The following is a 16,035-nucleotide window of genomic DNA, read 5'->3' on the forward strand; positions in this document are numbered from 1 at the left end:
CGGAACGGCAGGAACCTTCCCTTCTTTGCTCATGTGTCAATACCTTCCTCTGTCCAAATTGGAAACAAGAGCGTGTGGGGAATGTTGCATTCGGGGTCACCCCAGGAAACCACCACGCGGCACCAGGTCGCGTCAGGATGAGCATAAAACAGGGCCCTGCGATCAGCCTCTTGGGTAGAGATGCGTGTCTTAAAGCCAGATGGGTATCATCTGGACCTGTTGCCATGCGGGCCCGTGAAAGTTCGATGAATTGGTGCTCCTTCCCCAGTAGGTCCTGTGATAATGCTTCCTTCCCTGCTCGTGGGATTTGTGTGTTTGAAGCTTGATGAATGGATATTTCCTCCCAATGGATCATGTTTCACGTGTTCCCTCTCTCCTGCTTGGCTTTTCCTTGTTGCTGTAGTTCTTGGTGCCGTGCGTGTGTGTGTGTGTGTGTGTGTGTGTGTGTGCACCCACACATTTAGCCATCTAGCCCATCCTTCTAAGATGAGACACTTGGCTGGATTCATTTGTCATCATTAATCAAGTGAGTCCCAGAACGTACCGCCGAATACTAGGGTGGCGAGTTTTCTTTCCCTTAATGTCAGGGCGGCACTGTGATGACGCCTTCCTTGCCTTGGGTGGGGAAGCGAATGTCATCCACGTGGCGCCCAGACTGGTCCAGGGGCAGCTGAAATGCTTGGGATCTGAGCCGATGTGCTGGTGGGCAGTGTGAGAATGGGGACGCGAGTGAGCCGCAGTGGAGGGTGCTGGAGGCCACCTGCCCGGCAGACGCCGGGGGCTGCAAGATGTGATGCAGACCTGTGCCCCCCACTCCCCGCCATCCCTGTGTGTAGGACCCCAGTAGCCCTTCCTAGCTCCTGGCGCCTCCTGCATGCACCCCGTTCTCAGCAGTGCACTCCCTGCCCGGGGGCCCCTTGAGTCTTTTCCAGGCCGACCCCTAGGGCAGGGCGGGGCGGAACGTCCTGAGAGCCCTGTGCCTCCGCCGGAGTCCGCCTGGGCCTTTGCTCTCGAGCACAGTGAGCCTCTGCTTTTCTGCCCGCGAAGAGCACAGGTCGCCCTGTGTAGCGTGCTCGCAATGGCCGACATTCCCAACATTCACAAGGAGGGTGGATAATCAATTCCCGAGTCCCACAGAGAGGCCGCTGCAGAGCATGGGAAGGGGGCTGGTCCTAAATGAGCCTGTTGTTGGGCGGCCGCGCTCCCCCGGCCCTGCTCTGTCCCTTCTCAGCGCTGTGCCTAAAAATAGCGAGTAATGAGCGGCGGCCACGAAGCACGCTCTACGGGCGCCTAGTGTGTCTGCATCCTGCCAGAGCCGGCATGCCGCGCTCTGGTTCCAGTGGGTTTTCCAGTTTGGCATTCCAAGACCTAATTCATTTTCTGCCTGGCGCTCTTACACCCTCCATCAGCGCTGGCGACCCCCGCTGTCTGCGTAACAGATGCGGCTTTCTCAGGCTGCAGCCGGTACCAAGTAACTAACGTGAGATCAAGGCTGTAGCCGGCACGCTCTCCCCGCTTTTAAACAAACACCACCGTTTACATCTAATCCTGCCTTTGTCAGGTCTGTTGGAAATTGGCTTCATTTTCTTTTTCAGTCCTCTCCCCCCAACCCTCTGAGTTTAAAACCAAGCGGGGACTCCGCCGCCGCCTCGGAAGCCTCCCGAGCCGAGGGCTGCTCGCTCTGGGAGGGCTGCCTACAGCAGGACGGATGCAAATGAGTCTGTGCTCCCGGCTCCTGACACTTAGGCGAGCAGACGCTTCCGAGGGTCTGAATCAAACATCACGTCCCTCCGGGCGAGCCCTGAGTCCCCCGGAGACGCACAGGGGGACGCGGACAGGGTTCGCCTACTGAAATCAAGGCAGCGGGCTGAGCCTTGAGTCCTGGACCAAGGTCCCAGGTAGATCTGCATCCCTTTCTCCTGGTGGCTGACCTTCATCCTAGTCGCGAGGCAGGCGTTCTGTGGCCGATAAAAGGCGTTTTCAGCCTTACCTTTCAAGGCTGCCCACTTAGCAAGTCGCAGCTTCCACACTTTGGGAAGAGCCAGAATTTCAGCGAGAAAAGGGAGCGAAACGACAGATGAGCCCCCTGCTCGATAAGCAGCTCTGTTTCTCGCAGCCCCCTGCCTTTTCGTTTTGGCTCATTGCAGCACCCTGAAAGCTTCTCTTCTGTGCTTCAGAATAGTCTTTTCAAAACGCCTCTTTACTGGGAGAAGTGTTATTCGTGGCATGGGGGATGGGTATCTTCCGGAGCTGTAGTCCGTTATTGCTTACTGCCCCTCTCCGGGTCTAGAAATGTTCCTCGTTTAGAAGGAAAGCCGAGGCTTTTTACAGCCGCGGGTGAAAATGGACACTGTTACCTATTTTCGCTTTGGTCTGAGAGTTTCCATTAAGTAGGGAACCTGCTCTGAAGGTTTAGAAAGGAAACTGCAGTATCAAGTATGTTACCCAGCACATCACTGTATCTTTGTGCTGTTTTCTTTGTGTGTTTCTCCGCTACCTCTTCCCCCAAAGGAAACGTCCATCAAGATGCATACAGTGGAAACAGTGTGTCAAGGGCATAGACAGGAGCGGACACCAAACACACGAAGGTTTAACCAAGAACATCAGCTTTTCCTCTTAACGCCCTAGGTCAGGGGGCAAAAAGAGGGAGGGGAAGAAATTATTCATATTTTTGTTATCAGAGAAGTTTGCAGCAGAACTGTGAGTTACTTCTCATACCTGGGATATTTTTTAATGTTCATTGTGCCAAGAGCTTGATTTGGGCTTTTGATTTCACAAAGTGGGAAGGGTATTTACACTTAAGATATTTCTACATTTTATGTCACACCGTCAAGAAAAGAAGAGCTTTCCACATTGACTCAACTCTGCAGAGTTCACATATCCTGACAGTAGGCTCCCCAGGTTTGTAGGGCTTATTACTTGGCTGTTTTTTTACCCATCCTTTTTCTTATTTGTGCCTGTTGATCATATAAACCAATGAGAGAGTAAAATTGTATAAAAATGAGAATACAGGCAACATACACACTTTCGGGGGGACTCCAAACCAAATACGGTCATAGAAAAATGAGGCATGTCCTTATCCGTGGCCTTTTTTTTTCTTTTTTTGAGAAATGGAAAATAAAGCCAGAAATGCACTAATTACAAAATCTAACTGAGGTGAACTGACACCCAGCTATTTAAGGAGTGTGTTCAAATAGGCACGTGTAAAGAGCCGGCCACTTACGAATTCAGAGCAAATAAAACCACATAGGTCAGGCTTATGAAAGTGTCAGCTCAAAGCAAATGAGGATATTTCCATTGGGGCACCTCTGGGAGGGAACTGTTCAAAGCAGTGAATGTACTTATAAAAACACCTCACACGTTGCGCTGTGCTCTGCGCTTACAAAGTGCTTTCCCCACACGGAGCACCTCTCCTCTGCTGATTCTGAGCAGCTCCCGGGAAGGAGACAGAGTGTGTTTCCCCGCTTCCAATGTGGATAAAGAAATAAGAGGAGAATTTAAATGTGTGGCTCAAGCATCATACATACCGAAGAAACAGAGGGAGACTGGAGAAGTCTTAGAGAATAAACGTGACTCTGTATTTATCCCCCCCCTGGTTTGGTAGGACAGTCAAGCCAATATTTCCTATATACTCAACGTAACCAGTAATTCATTTCTTCTTCCTCATTTCATGACGTGTAGGATTTCCATCCACGGGAAGAGCTCATACCCGAAGAAGTACTCAGCTCAGGGTAAGGAGGAAAATGTGCAAACTCTACGATCTGCTCATTATAATTCTAAATGGAACCAAAGGAAATATACAGAGAGGTCGGCAAAGAGTTATTGTCAAGAATATTCACTGAGCGCGATTTATATTGGGGAAAAACTGGGAAAGGCCAAAAGGCCCCCCAGAAGGAATGGTTAAGTGAATCATAGGCTTGTTTTGTGTTAGGATATCATAGATAAAAGTGGGAAGTTATATTTTCACATAATGATCCATGATGTGGGAAAATGGACAAGATGTAGAGTTAGGTGAAAATATTGCAAGTTATGAAATTGTATGTAGGGCATCAGTTGTGAAACCATAGAGTTGCCTTGGGGACTTTCATGAAGCGGGGGCTGACTCTGCCTGCGTGCAGAGCTCCTGATTCAGTAGGTCTGCGGTGGGAACCCAGAATGTGCACTTCTGCCAAGTTCCAAGCTGATGCTCTTGCCACTGGTCCAGGGGCTCCACTGAATTAAACAATTATGTGTTTAGAGGGCTGACAAGGACATATTTGCTTATGGGGCAGAGCTTGTCAACACTGGCTGGCGTTCGGACTCCATGGGGAACTTTTTAAAAATGTCAGTGTCCGGTGGGCGCACGAAGTGGTCCAGCCACTGTCAAAAACAGTTTGGCGTTTCCTCGATGAAAAATGGAATTAGCGCACGACCCTGCAGTTCCTCCCCTAGTCACGTATCCAGAAGAACTGAAAACAGGTGCTCAAACAGATGTACACAAACAGGGCAACTCAGAGTCAGCAAAGGTGAAAACAGCCCGATTGTCTATCAACAGTTTAAGAGATCAGGAAAATGTGGTCTGTGTGTCCCGTGGAACAGTACTCACTGTAAAGGGGTGACACAGGCTACAGCGTGGACAAACCGTGAGAATATTAGGCTAAGGGAAAGAAGCTAGACACAGAAGACCATATTGTGTATCATTCTCCTTACAGGAAATGTTCAGAATAGGCAAGTCCTTCGAGACAGAAAGCAGGTGCTAGCAGCTGAGGGCAGGGGGAATGGAGAGGGACTGCTTAATCTTACAGGATTTCTCTGGGGTGATGAAAATGTTCAGAAACGTCTTAGTGGTGGTGGTTGTACTGCCTTGTGAATGTACTGGAAGCTACTGGATAGTACGTTCGAACGTGGTTAATTGTATGTTATGTGAATTTTATCTCACTTTTAAAAGAATGTCCAGGCAGCAGCGTAGAGCTTCTGATTTCACAGTTCTGGGATGAGCCTTCTTTGAAAGCTTCCCGGTTGATGCCAAGGCGCAGCTGGGATTGACTGAAAACCACTGGCCGGGTGGGGATTCCAACAGCAGTAACTCAGGTAGCCTTGAAGGGGATGAGTGGAGCTTCAGAAGATGAAGGGGCAGCTTCCGCAGGTGGACTCTGTCCCTTTGCTACCCAATGTCTGTATCCCAGCAGTATCCCCCCGCCTGGGAGCTTGTCAGAAATGTAGACCCGGCGGCGCCTCCCCAGACCTCCTGAGTCACGGTCTGACTTTTGGCAAGATCCGCCTGGTTTACTACCCGCTGACGCTCCAGGAGCACGGGAGCGATTGCACGGCCTCTCCAATGGCGCGTTTCATGCGAAGAGTTACGATTCCTTCTCCCGAGACACAGGGTTTCTATCGTCCTAGGGGTTTTAGAAACGCTGCTTGTAAGAAAGTGGGTGAAATTCATATCCTCGGGTATCTCTGAGTCTTCGAGAACCTCCCGCATCTGACTACTCTCCGTGAGCGTTGCACGGTTTGATGTGTATTCCTGTCCCAAACTATTTGGAAAGTGGGACTCCTTTCAAAGGACCACTTTCCGATGCTGACGGATGCTCGTCCTTTTCTATAAGGATAATGGCAGAATTGCTGCTTCAGGACAATTTTGAATCTTTTGGACCTGCTCCATCCAGTAGAACTTCAGAAACCACCCTGAATGTTGTAGAACCACCTTGAATGTTGTAGAACCTGCTCCATCCAGTAGAACTTCAGAAACCACCTTGAATGTTGTAGAACTCCCACCTTGAATGTTGTAGTGACCCTATCTTTCAGTATCCAAAGACACTGAGCGAGAAGCGGTAGATAGAAATGACCACAGACTTCACCGAAATGTGCTGCTTTAAGACAAGAGGGGATGTGGAAGTTGGGGGGGGGGAGGGGCAGGATTCCTCTACAACGTGGCTTTTCTCATCCTAAGCCAGGAAGACTCCTGTGAAATTTCAGCCCACAGTCAGGCTAAACCGGAAAGGTGAGATTGTCTAGACACACTGGGCATGTGCCTGCAAAATTCTCCGCCTTCCACTCATCACCAGCACCATGGACTTGTCTATCAAATATCCCCAGGTTACAATTGGCCCAACTAATGCCTAAGAAAAAGTTTAATATGTGTCTTTCAAATCCATGCTGAGATGACTCAATTTCTACAAGATAATAAATCTACCCAGACAGGAAAGAAAGCTCATGAACTTGTGGACAAAAACGTCAACAGCCCCCTTTGTCCTATCGACAGACCATTTTCCTCTCTGTAGTTCTCTGAATATCTGATAAATCATACTCAAATTTGTTTTTCTGGCAATGGCTGGAAAGAGCAATGCACTTTTTAACCTGATGCAATGCATTCAAGAAGGTGTGTGGATGCGGACCTCAGAGGGCAAAGATGAGATTGGTTCCAATATTGAAGTGATGGAAAATGATTTTCCTGTGCTGCGTGTCAATCTTTTAATATTAGTTCATAGATGGGATGATGACTCTATCTGTAGCCCTTTAAACACAAGCTGCCCCTTAGCTTTCACTTCTGCTCAAGATTTCATGAATCGATGACAATAACCATTGTAGAAAAATGAGGACAGTTTTTTTTCCATTTTAATATAGTCAAAAGAATATCCTGGGCTTCCCTGGTGGCGCAGTGGTTGAGAGTCCGCCTGCCGATGCAGGGGACACGGGTTCGTGCCCCGGTCCGGGAAGATCCCACATGCCGCGGAGCGGCTGGGCCCGTGAGCCATGGCTGCTGAGCCTGCGCGTCCGGAGCCTGTGCTCCGCAACGGGAGAGGCCACAACAGTGAGAGGCCCCGCGTACCGCAAAAAAAAGAAGAAGAAGAATATCCAGCCCAGGCCCACATTTCTGAGCTCAGTTAGTTTCCAGAGATTTAATGGTTCCATAAAACAAGTGATTCGCAAACAGTTTGAAGCAACGAGTGAGCAGAAGCAAATAAAATGAGGTGAAATGATGCTCATTGCTACTAGGCTGCAGGCATTGAGGAAAATGTCTTTTAAAAAAAGGCTTTCTAGTGAGAAAATTAACATCTGCGTATTTATTTATTTCCTGGATAGAGGACATATGTGAAGGCATCTTCTGTTCAACATGCCTTTGGTTCTGTGTTCCTAGGAACATGCACAATTTCTCTGTTGAGCTTTCGCAGGGAGCTGCAAACTCTAACCTATGGGCCAAATGCAGACCCCATCTGATTTTGAAAACTTCTTTTGGAACACGGCCATGCTCGTTCATTTCCATACTGTCTACGGCTGCTTTCACGCGGCACAGCAGTTGTGCAGTTCTGGCCCTTAACAGAACACTTCTGCATATGAAGTTATTTCTGCATGCACCTCATGATAGGGAGAGTTAAAGTATCAACACTTAAAAGGAAAAAACAAAAACCTATATCCACCTGTGATGGCTAAACATTATTTCTGGATGTGTCTGTGAAGGTACATCCAGATGGGACCAGCATTGAATCGGTACACGGGACAAAGCAGGTGGTCCTCCTCAGGATGGGTGGGCATCAACCTATCTGCCGCGGACCTGAAAAGAACAAAAAATGGAGGATTGTTGAATTCCCTCTCAGTCTCTCTGGCTGACTGCTGAGCTGGGACACTGGTGTCCTGTCCTTGGGCGGAGATGGACACCATTGCTACCCTGGTTCTCAGGCCTCCACACTCAGACTGAGGCCCTTCCTGGGCCTCTGGCTTGCAGAGGGCAGGTTTTGGTACTTGTCAACCTCCATAACTGTGTCAGTCAATTCCTTATGTAAATGATCTTCAGATAAATAGATAGAAAGATAGATCTACATATAGATACATATCTCCCATCGGTTTTGTTTCTTTCTGTGGAGCACCCTGGCTAATACAAACAGGAATCCATGAAGTCTTCTTAACTCTTGTTGCCCAGTTCTACAAACTTTCATTGAGGACCAACTCTGTGGATGGTGGGGTGAAGATTAGAAAGACAAAGGAAACAACTCTTGCCCTTAAGATGGTCTAATGGCTGAGATGCAAAAGACTATGAACTTAAGTGGAGGGTCAGACATGCCTTGAGAGAGATATTCACAAAGTGTCTCCTTTGGATGATGGATCAAAAAGGTATAAAACCCATAACAGAATAGGGTTGCACAAGGTTTCATCAAGAAGATGTATTCCTGGTAGTCTTCAGAAATGCAATGTGTGAAAAGGAAAGGGCATTCCAGGGTGCAGGACTGAAGGTGGCCAGTGCAGGTGGTGTCGAAGTATCCCAGACAAATGGGTTTCTGGAGCAGAGCACAAGTGTACCACTTCTGAGTGGCATGTTTCCAAGGGGGGCCTCCTCAGGTGTCCTCTGTGACTGACGGTTCAGTGCCCCAAGGCTCTGAGCCTGGGATACACAGAAGAGAGGAGTGGGAAATAAGGCAGATGGGACAGAGCTGGGATGGGGGCAGGTGCGACTTCCTGGGTGGAACAATTTCGGACGGCAAAGGAACAAATTTTGGACGGAACAAAGGAACAATTTCGGACGTCGAAGGAACAAATTTCGGACGGAACAAAGGAACAATTTCGGACGGCAAAGCAACAAACTATGTAGAGTGATTTAACTCTTGCATGTGTTAGTGGGCTGGATTGGAAGAGGCAAAGCCTTACTACTTTGTGGGGGAAATCTTCCATCCCTTGATGGTTTTTGTCATCAGACAATGGGGTGTCACCATCTTTTTCTCATCATGTGACACCTAATGGGAGAAATTTGCTTTCAGGTATAGGTCTTCTGTTCATACCCACCAAGCAGCCTGACACTGCGTATCGTTTGACCAGGTTCTGAATGATTTAGGAGTTGACGTTCTGTTCTTGATGCAGATGGACACAGCAGGCATCAGCGGTGGCATGAAATATCGCTGGGGGGATGCAGCCCCACCTAAAAGTTGGCAACCTGTCCATCTTCTTCTTTCTTCTTTGCCTATCATAGGACAAAGGCGTTTCTTATAGACTTAAGTTAACTTATGTGGTGGACTGTGCCAGCGTGTGATACGTGTCGACCCCAATAGGTACCGAGAGGTAAGACGTGGGTCCATCACGAAGTCCTGAAAACAAACGTGGCGCACCTGCCTCCATCCTTACCTACCTGTGTGGTCTTGGCAAGTCACCTCACCACTCTGGGCCTCTGGTTTCTAAACTCCAAAACAAGGGGGCAGCAAACTTTTTCTATAATAGGCCAGATGGTAAATGTGTTTGGCTTTTCGGGCCATACAGTCTCTGCATCAACTCAGCTCTGCCTTTGTGGAGACCACAGGTCAGTGAATAGGTGTGGCCAGATTTGGACTAGATCTGTGGACTAGATCTCTCCCAGCCCTTATTAACATCTTGTGATGGCAAATGAACTTATCTACAAAACAGGAACAGACTCACAGACATAGAGAACAGACTTGTTGCCAAGGGGGAGGGGGTGGGGGAGGGGTGTACTGGGAGTTTGGGATGAGCAGATGCAAACTGTTACATATAGAATGGAAACCCAACAAGGTCCTACTGTAGAGCACAGGGAACTATATTCAATATCCTGTGATAAACCATAATGGAAAGGAATATAAGAAAAGAATGTGTATATATGTATAACTGAATCACTTTGCTGAACAGCAGAAATTAACACAACATTGTTAATCAACTATACTTCAATATAATTTACAAAATGAATGAATATCTTGTGATGGGAAGGCAAGGAGAAATTCAGAATTTTCTTGAGCTTTTCATTTCTCATGGGAGAGAGCTCCCTTTGGTCAAGGTAAAAATTTGGCATGGGGGAAACATACAAAATTAAAAGAGAACCCATACAATGGGAAGGAATCGGATTCAGTCACCCCATTCACCTGTGCTTTAAGCTTGTCATTCCCAAGGCAGACTTTGGAAGGGCTTTGGAGATCATTTGCAGAACAGGCTGTGCTTCCAGCATGTCTTCCTTTTGGATCGCCTGGGCTCCATGGGGGCACATGGATCCCAGCAAGTGACTGGAGACTGTTGCTTCCCATCGTTGTTTTCTTGCCACCAAAATTGCTATTTATTTAAGAAGGACTGAGAACCCAGCTGCTGGGCTTCCCTGGAATCCTGTCCGACAGACTCAACGAGCCTGTGATTTTTCTATAAAGCAGCTCTCTGAGCAGCGAGAAGATGCTGCAGTGATTACACACCTCTGCAGTTCCCTCAAATACGGGAAAACGTAGACAGTGCAAAAGACAGACTCAAAACACAAGCTATCAGATGAAGCCTTCCTGACAGCATAAACAAGAAGCAAGCAAGAAAGGGGGAAGAAAATCATCCTGGTTTTTGTTTGTCTGTTTGAATCACGGAATTGAAATGGAGGCCCCTGACACCCTGCCTTGTTGCCGTGGGTGTCTCAGTGATGAACAGTCACGGGCTCCCTCCCGCCCACCCCCGTGGATTCATGAGGGGCCAGACAGGAATTGCAGAACCGCCACGTGGTGTGACCTTACCTGTTAAGCTTGTCCTGCCTTCCCTGCCGAAGGTGAGGAGGGCCGTCAGCACGCGGCCGACTGTTTCTCCCACACCTTAATGAGAAAAATTGACCTGCTTACTCTCCAGCTGTCTCCTGTGTGTCTAATCCTAGTAATTTCTGCAAAACTGCCCCCTCCTTACATGTTGAAATCAAGCAGAAGCCCTCAAGGATGGCGTATCTTGGGCAGACGACATGGAATCAGGTTGGAGAAGTGACAGGCTTGTTGGGAAGACCAGTGAGCTTCCACGCACCGGCTTCAAGACCCATCCTGAGGACAGGGCACATGATTCACCCGGCACCCCACGCTCTGTGCTGGTCAACCGCGCCCCTTCCCCCTGCACGCACAAACGTAGTACTTCAGGCTTCTGTGTTTTGCTCTTAGTGCAGCGCAGCCTGTGCTGATTTCTACAGGGTGGCCATTTATCTGGAGCAAGAATAAACATTGCAAATAAAACCCACTGCTTTCCTGTGATGAGCTAGTTTTCTGTACATAAAACTTGTATAATAATGATCTGCCCTTGTGAACTTCCTGTTGAAAAATTATTTACTTTTCAAATATGCATGTGTGTTGGTTAAAGGGAATGCTGTCTATTGGGACGGAAAAAAAAAAAAAAAAACCTGAAGAAAAACCAGGATTTCAGATCAACTCCAGCAATCTGGATACGTGATGAATTTTCTGTGATTTCTGGATCTTGCCATTTTTATTTCAAAAATAATTCTTACAGGTCATAATAGCCAGTATCAATGTTCTCAACACTAGGAAGTTATCTATATTTGCTTAATTTCCCCTGCAGCCTTAAGGCAGAAATCATCATTACTACCATTTTGGGGAAGGTACTCAAGACAACACAACCAGTAAGTGGAGAGAACTTTGGAACCAGGCAGAGTGGCTTCAAGGCCCTGTTCTTAAACCCCGTATCACGTTGCATAGAACCTAGGTTTCTCCACCTCGGCACGACTGACATTTAGGGCCCGATGACCCTCTGATGTGGGGCGTCCTTTGCACTGTGTGGTGTGGAACAGCATCCCTGGTCTCCACCCCCCACACGCCAGGAGCACTTGTCCCCCCAGTCGTGACAACCAGCAATGTCTCCAGACACAGCCAGTTATCTCCTGGAGTGGGAGGGGGAAACAGGAGTGCAGCATGGCCCATTTTCGAACCACTAATTTAGGATATGCTTCTTTGAAATCAGAGGGTTATAAACCGAGATGCGTCCAGGGGCCAGGCAGATCCCATACAGAAGGGACCGGGCTCACTGTAACGAGAATGTCAGTTCTGCCTAGTTACCATGCAGCATGGAGAAAGAGAGAGTGCGAACAACACTACCTGCAGGGGTTATCTTTGGCCCATGGGTTGCCGTTTTGTGATTCCAGGAACTAGAGCAGGGTTTCTTCACCTTGGCACTACTGAAATTTGGGACCGGGTGGGTCTTTGTGTTGGCCTGGGTGAGTGGGCAGGGGAGCTGTTCTGTGAACTGTAGAATGTTTAGCTGCAGCCGTGCTCTCAACCCCCCAGATTCCAGTACCACCCCCTCACAGTTCTGACAACACAAAACAGGTCCAAACCCTGCCCAGTGTCCCCAGAGAGGACAAAATTGCCCGGACGGAGAACCCCCTGGGATGAACCACATGAAACGGCCAACGCTTAGTTATTTCTGATGTGCAGAAGTGCAGATTTCATGTGGTCCCATCTCATACTCTCAGCAGTGCCCTAAGCTTGCCTGATAAGTTAGTTTCTCAGGTGGGATGGAGCGGGGACAGGTCACATATAAGGGGAAGAGGACACGTGGGAAACCTGTTCAAACCCAGAAACTCCGGTGAGTGCAGCGCTCTCCAAGGCAACCCTGATTCTGGCCAGACTAAAATGAGAACCACCTGGTTTATGGACTTTGCCATCACGGGGTTTCGAAGCACATGTACAGAAGAACCGTCCACAGAGAAGCATGAAGGTGGACCTTGATGGGGCCTCAAAGCAGTTTCTTAAAGGCTTAAACCGACAGAACTTGAACTGCCTTTTCCCCTCCCCACCACGATGTCCACTCCATCATGACAGAGATCTTCAAGCACATGTGACTCTCTCATTCCTGATGCACCTCTGGGTTGGGCTGTGGGCGCTGGTTCCGAGTCCATCTGTGCTTCGTGGCCGAGCGTGAAATGACCGTGGGTTGTATTCCAGTGTGGACAAAGGGCACCTGTGACTAAGGGTGAAGGGGCATTGTCCTAAGTCCTCATTAGGACCAAGGTGAGTGCATTAAAATGCATCGTTATTCCCATCCAGCCGTGCAGTCCACATTCAGCACCGACTAATGAGGAAAATAAAACAGAAAGCGGTTCCCCTTTCTGTTTCTGTGAAGTCTTCCTTCAGGACAATGCGGGGCCTTGTTAATGAGCTCATTCCATAATAAAGCGAAGATATGGACAAATGTCAGCGTGCCTCTGGAGCAGCGCTTTCGCCGGCAGATGCATGTCACACAGTAATGGCACTGGTTCGCGCTTGTTAACAATGAACCCACACGTGTCCCTGTTGACCGGATTCTTTATGTGACATTAGCCTGGCTACGCTAAATAACGACCCCACAGCCTTGCGATGCTGGGTCGTGTGAGTACGGTTTCCTAGTTTTAAATGTAACCTCGTTATGGAAAATAAAGTCAGTGAAGAAAAAGTCTCACACTCCTGATAAAGGTTTGATGTATTGTTACAGTTTTTAAAGCAATATATACCATCTAAGTGAACATAACTTGCACGTTCTTCCATCTCATTAAAGGCTCTTTTGTTGCTAAGTTGACAGTAGCTTTACTCTTTTTATTTTAATTATAAACATTTTATTTTGACACAGTTATAGACCTAGCATTGTAAGAAATGAAAGAGACATCACATGTACGATGGACCCAGTTTCCTGCGATAGTATAATTTTGCAAACCTGTGGTACACCGGGCAGTTGATAGAATCAAGATGTTCGATATTTCCATCACCACAGGGCTGCCTCATGTTATCCTTTGATACCCACACCTACTCCCCTCCTGCCCCCACCCTCTCCTTAACCCCTGGAAACCACTAATTTAGTCTCCATTTCTTCAGTACTGTCATTTAAGGAATATTATGTAGATAGAATCATGACCTTTGGAATTGGCTTTTTTTCATTCAGCATATAATTCTCTGGATATTCGTCAGGTTGTCCTGTGTATCAGTAATTTGCTGTCTTTTTAGTTCTGAATACTATTCCAAATTTGTATCCATTCACCCACTGAAGTAAATCTAACTTGTTTCTCTTTTTGATTATGACAGATAGAGCTGCTTTAAACATTTGTGTATAGATTTTTATGCGAACATGAGTCTTCATTTCTCTGGGATAAATGCCCAGGAGTGAAATTGCTAGGTTCTATGTTAGTTCCATGGTCAATTATTTAAGAAACTGTCACACTGTTTTCCAGAGTGGCTTTACAATTTTATATCCACACCGGCAATGTATGAGGGATTCATTTTCTCTGCATCATTGCCAGCATTTGCTCTGGTCAATATTTTTTTTATTTTACCCATTTTGATAGGCGTAGAGTGATAGCTCATTGTAGTTTTAATTTGCAATTTCTCTAATAGCTAATAATGTTGAACATCTTTTCATATTCTTATTTGCCACCTGTATGTCTTCTTCAGTGAAATGTCTCTTTATGTCTTTTGTCCATATTCTAACTGGACTGTGCTTTTCCACTGTTGTGTTTTGAAGGTTCTTTGTATATTCTAGACACAAGTTTTTTGTCAGGTATATGGTTTGCAAGTATTTTCTCCCACTCTATAGTTTGTTTTTTCATCCTCCTAACAGAGCCAATGTTTTAAATTTTGATGAAGATCAATTATTTATTATATGAATTATGCTTTTGGTGTCAGGTCTTAGAACAGTTTTATTTCTTCCTTTCTGATCTATATGTCTTTTATTTTCTTACTGCGCTGACTCGAACTTCCAGCACTTTGTTGAATAAAAGTTGTGAACCTGGGCATCTTTGCCTTCTTCCCTGTTTTAGGTGAAAACATTCAGCTTTTCACCTTTACGTATACTGTAGCTTCTTTTTATACAGTTGAGAATGTTTCCCTCTATTTCTACTTTTTTCCGAGTTTTTTTTTTTAAGGCCTCATTAGGTTTTAATGCAAAACTGCATCCACAATCATTCTAGAAAGGGCAGGTTCCTCAAATTCAACATGTAGTCAGAGAAGGGAATCCAGGAAAATGAGGGAGTGCGAAGCTCTCTTCCGAAGCCCAGCCACGTGACAAAGCCAGAGGCATCTCCAAAGCCACAGATGTGCCAGAAAACCAGGTGAAGAAGGGCTGCTGCAGCTTGAAAAAGTAACTTCACCACCTTAATACCTGGGTCCTCTGAGAGCTGTCTGTGCGATAGATGAAATTGCCTTCGGTTTCTGACAATGAGGGAGATACCAATTCCTCCTCAAATTCATTGGAACTAAAAGATCCTGAATGGTTTCTCTGCCTTGTCTTTCCCATCATGGCAGCATTTGTGACCATGACGTGTCTCAAAGAGTCGTTAAGGTAACGATTCAACAAGCTGCTCTTGTATTTTGGGGGCGATACGTAGTCCTCATTGGCCCGTGACTCTGGCCTCACTCCAGCTTTTATGACTGAGCTCTCACTTTTAATCACAGGATGGTGGACTGGATTATTATAGCCTTCTTCATTCATGGGGTTTCGTGGAGGATTTTCTCCATCTTCAGAACATGAGTCATCACTGCTTACACTCAGCCACTCAGCGTTTCCTTGAACATACTTATTGTACAACTTTATTCTTAAGGCCCACCTTAAATCTGGCTGTCGAACAGTATTCTTAAGCTGACGTCTTGCATTAGCAAACCAATTTGACACCTGCACTAGCGTCATCTGCGAGCCGAGCGCCAGGAGAATCTTCTCCATCTTCGTGGGGTACGGATTGTCGCGGTGCTTGTGCAGCCACAGCTTGAGGGGCCGCACCATGTCCTACAGGGCCTGCCGCTTGTGCCTCACCTTCCCGCCATTCTGCCGGGCCCCGGTCCTGCGGTGTCTCAGGCCCAGGTTGTCCTTGAGGGGCGTGCCGTCCGTAATGCCCATCTCGGGGAGAGCATGCGTACTGTCCAGAATGCCACCGTAGGGCCTGCCGCCCCACACCCGCTCCGGAGCCCCGTGGTCCTCAAAAAGCACGGCGCTGCTGAGCTTGTTGAAGATGATGGTGTTCATGGCGTGCGCAGGCAGGGCCGCGTGGTGCGGCCGCAGTGCCTTGGGGCCGGGCTGCCGGGAGCTCCGCAGGGCTCGGGTTCCTCCTCTTAGCCCCGGCCACCCAGCCCCCAAAGAATCTCAGCCTTTTCAGAGTATTTAACATGAATGGATATCAATCTTTGCCTTTTAATGGGAATATTTAGACCATTTACATTTAATATAATTTTTTATATGTTAGGGCTAAATTATGCTACCTTTTTGTTACCTCTGTTTTTCATTTTTCTATATTATTTTTTCTGCCTTCCCGTGGATTGCTTGAATGTTATTTGGAATCCCATTTTGGTTTATCTATAGCGTTTT

The 16,035-nt window shown here is 47.3% G+C and overlaps 1 long non-coding RNA gene and 1 pseudogene across 1 annotated transcript in view; one reads left to right on the top strand and one right to left on the bottom strand.

Moving 5' to 3' along the window:
- The window catches only part of LOC137217392 (uncharacterized), a 494,052-nt gene that overhangs the window by 151,120 nt on the left and 326,897 nt on the right, over positions 1-16,035 (top strand). The window lies entirely within an intron of this gene.
- LOC137217287 (homeobox protein Mohawk pseudogene) lies at positions 1,743-15,696 on the bottom strand (annotated as a pseudogene).

Source organism: Pseudorca crassidens, chromosome X (assembly GCF_039906515.1).
Source record: "Pseudorca crassidens isolate mPseCra1 chromosome X, mPseCra1.hap1, whole genome shotgun sequence".
Taxonomy (NCBI): Eukaryota; Metazoa; Chordata; class Mammalia; order Artiodactyla; family Delphinidae; genus Pseudorca; species Pseudorca crassidens.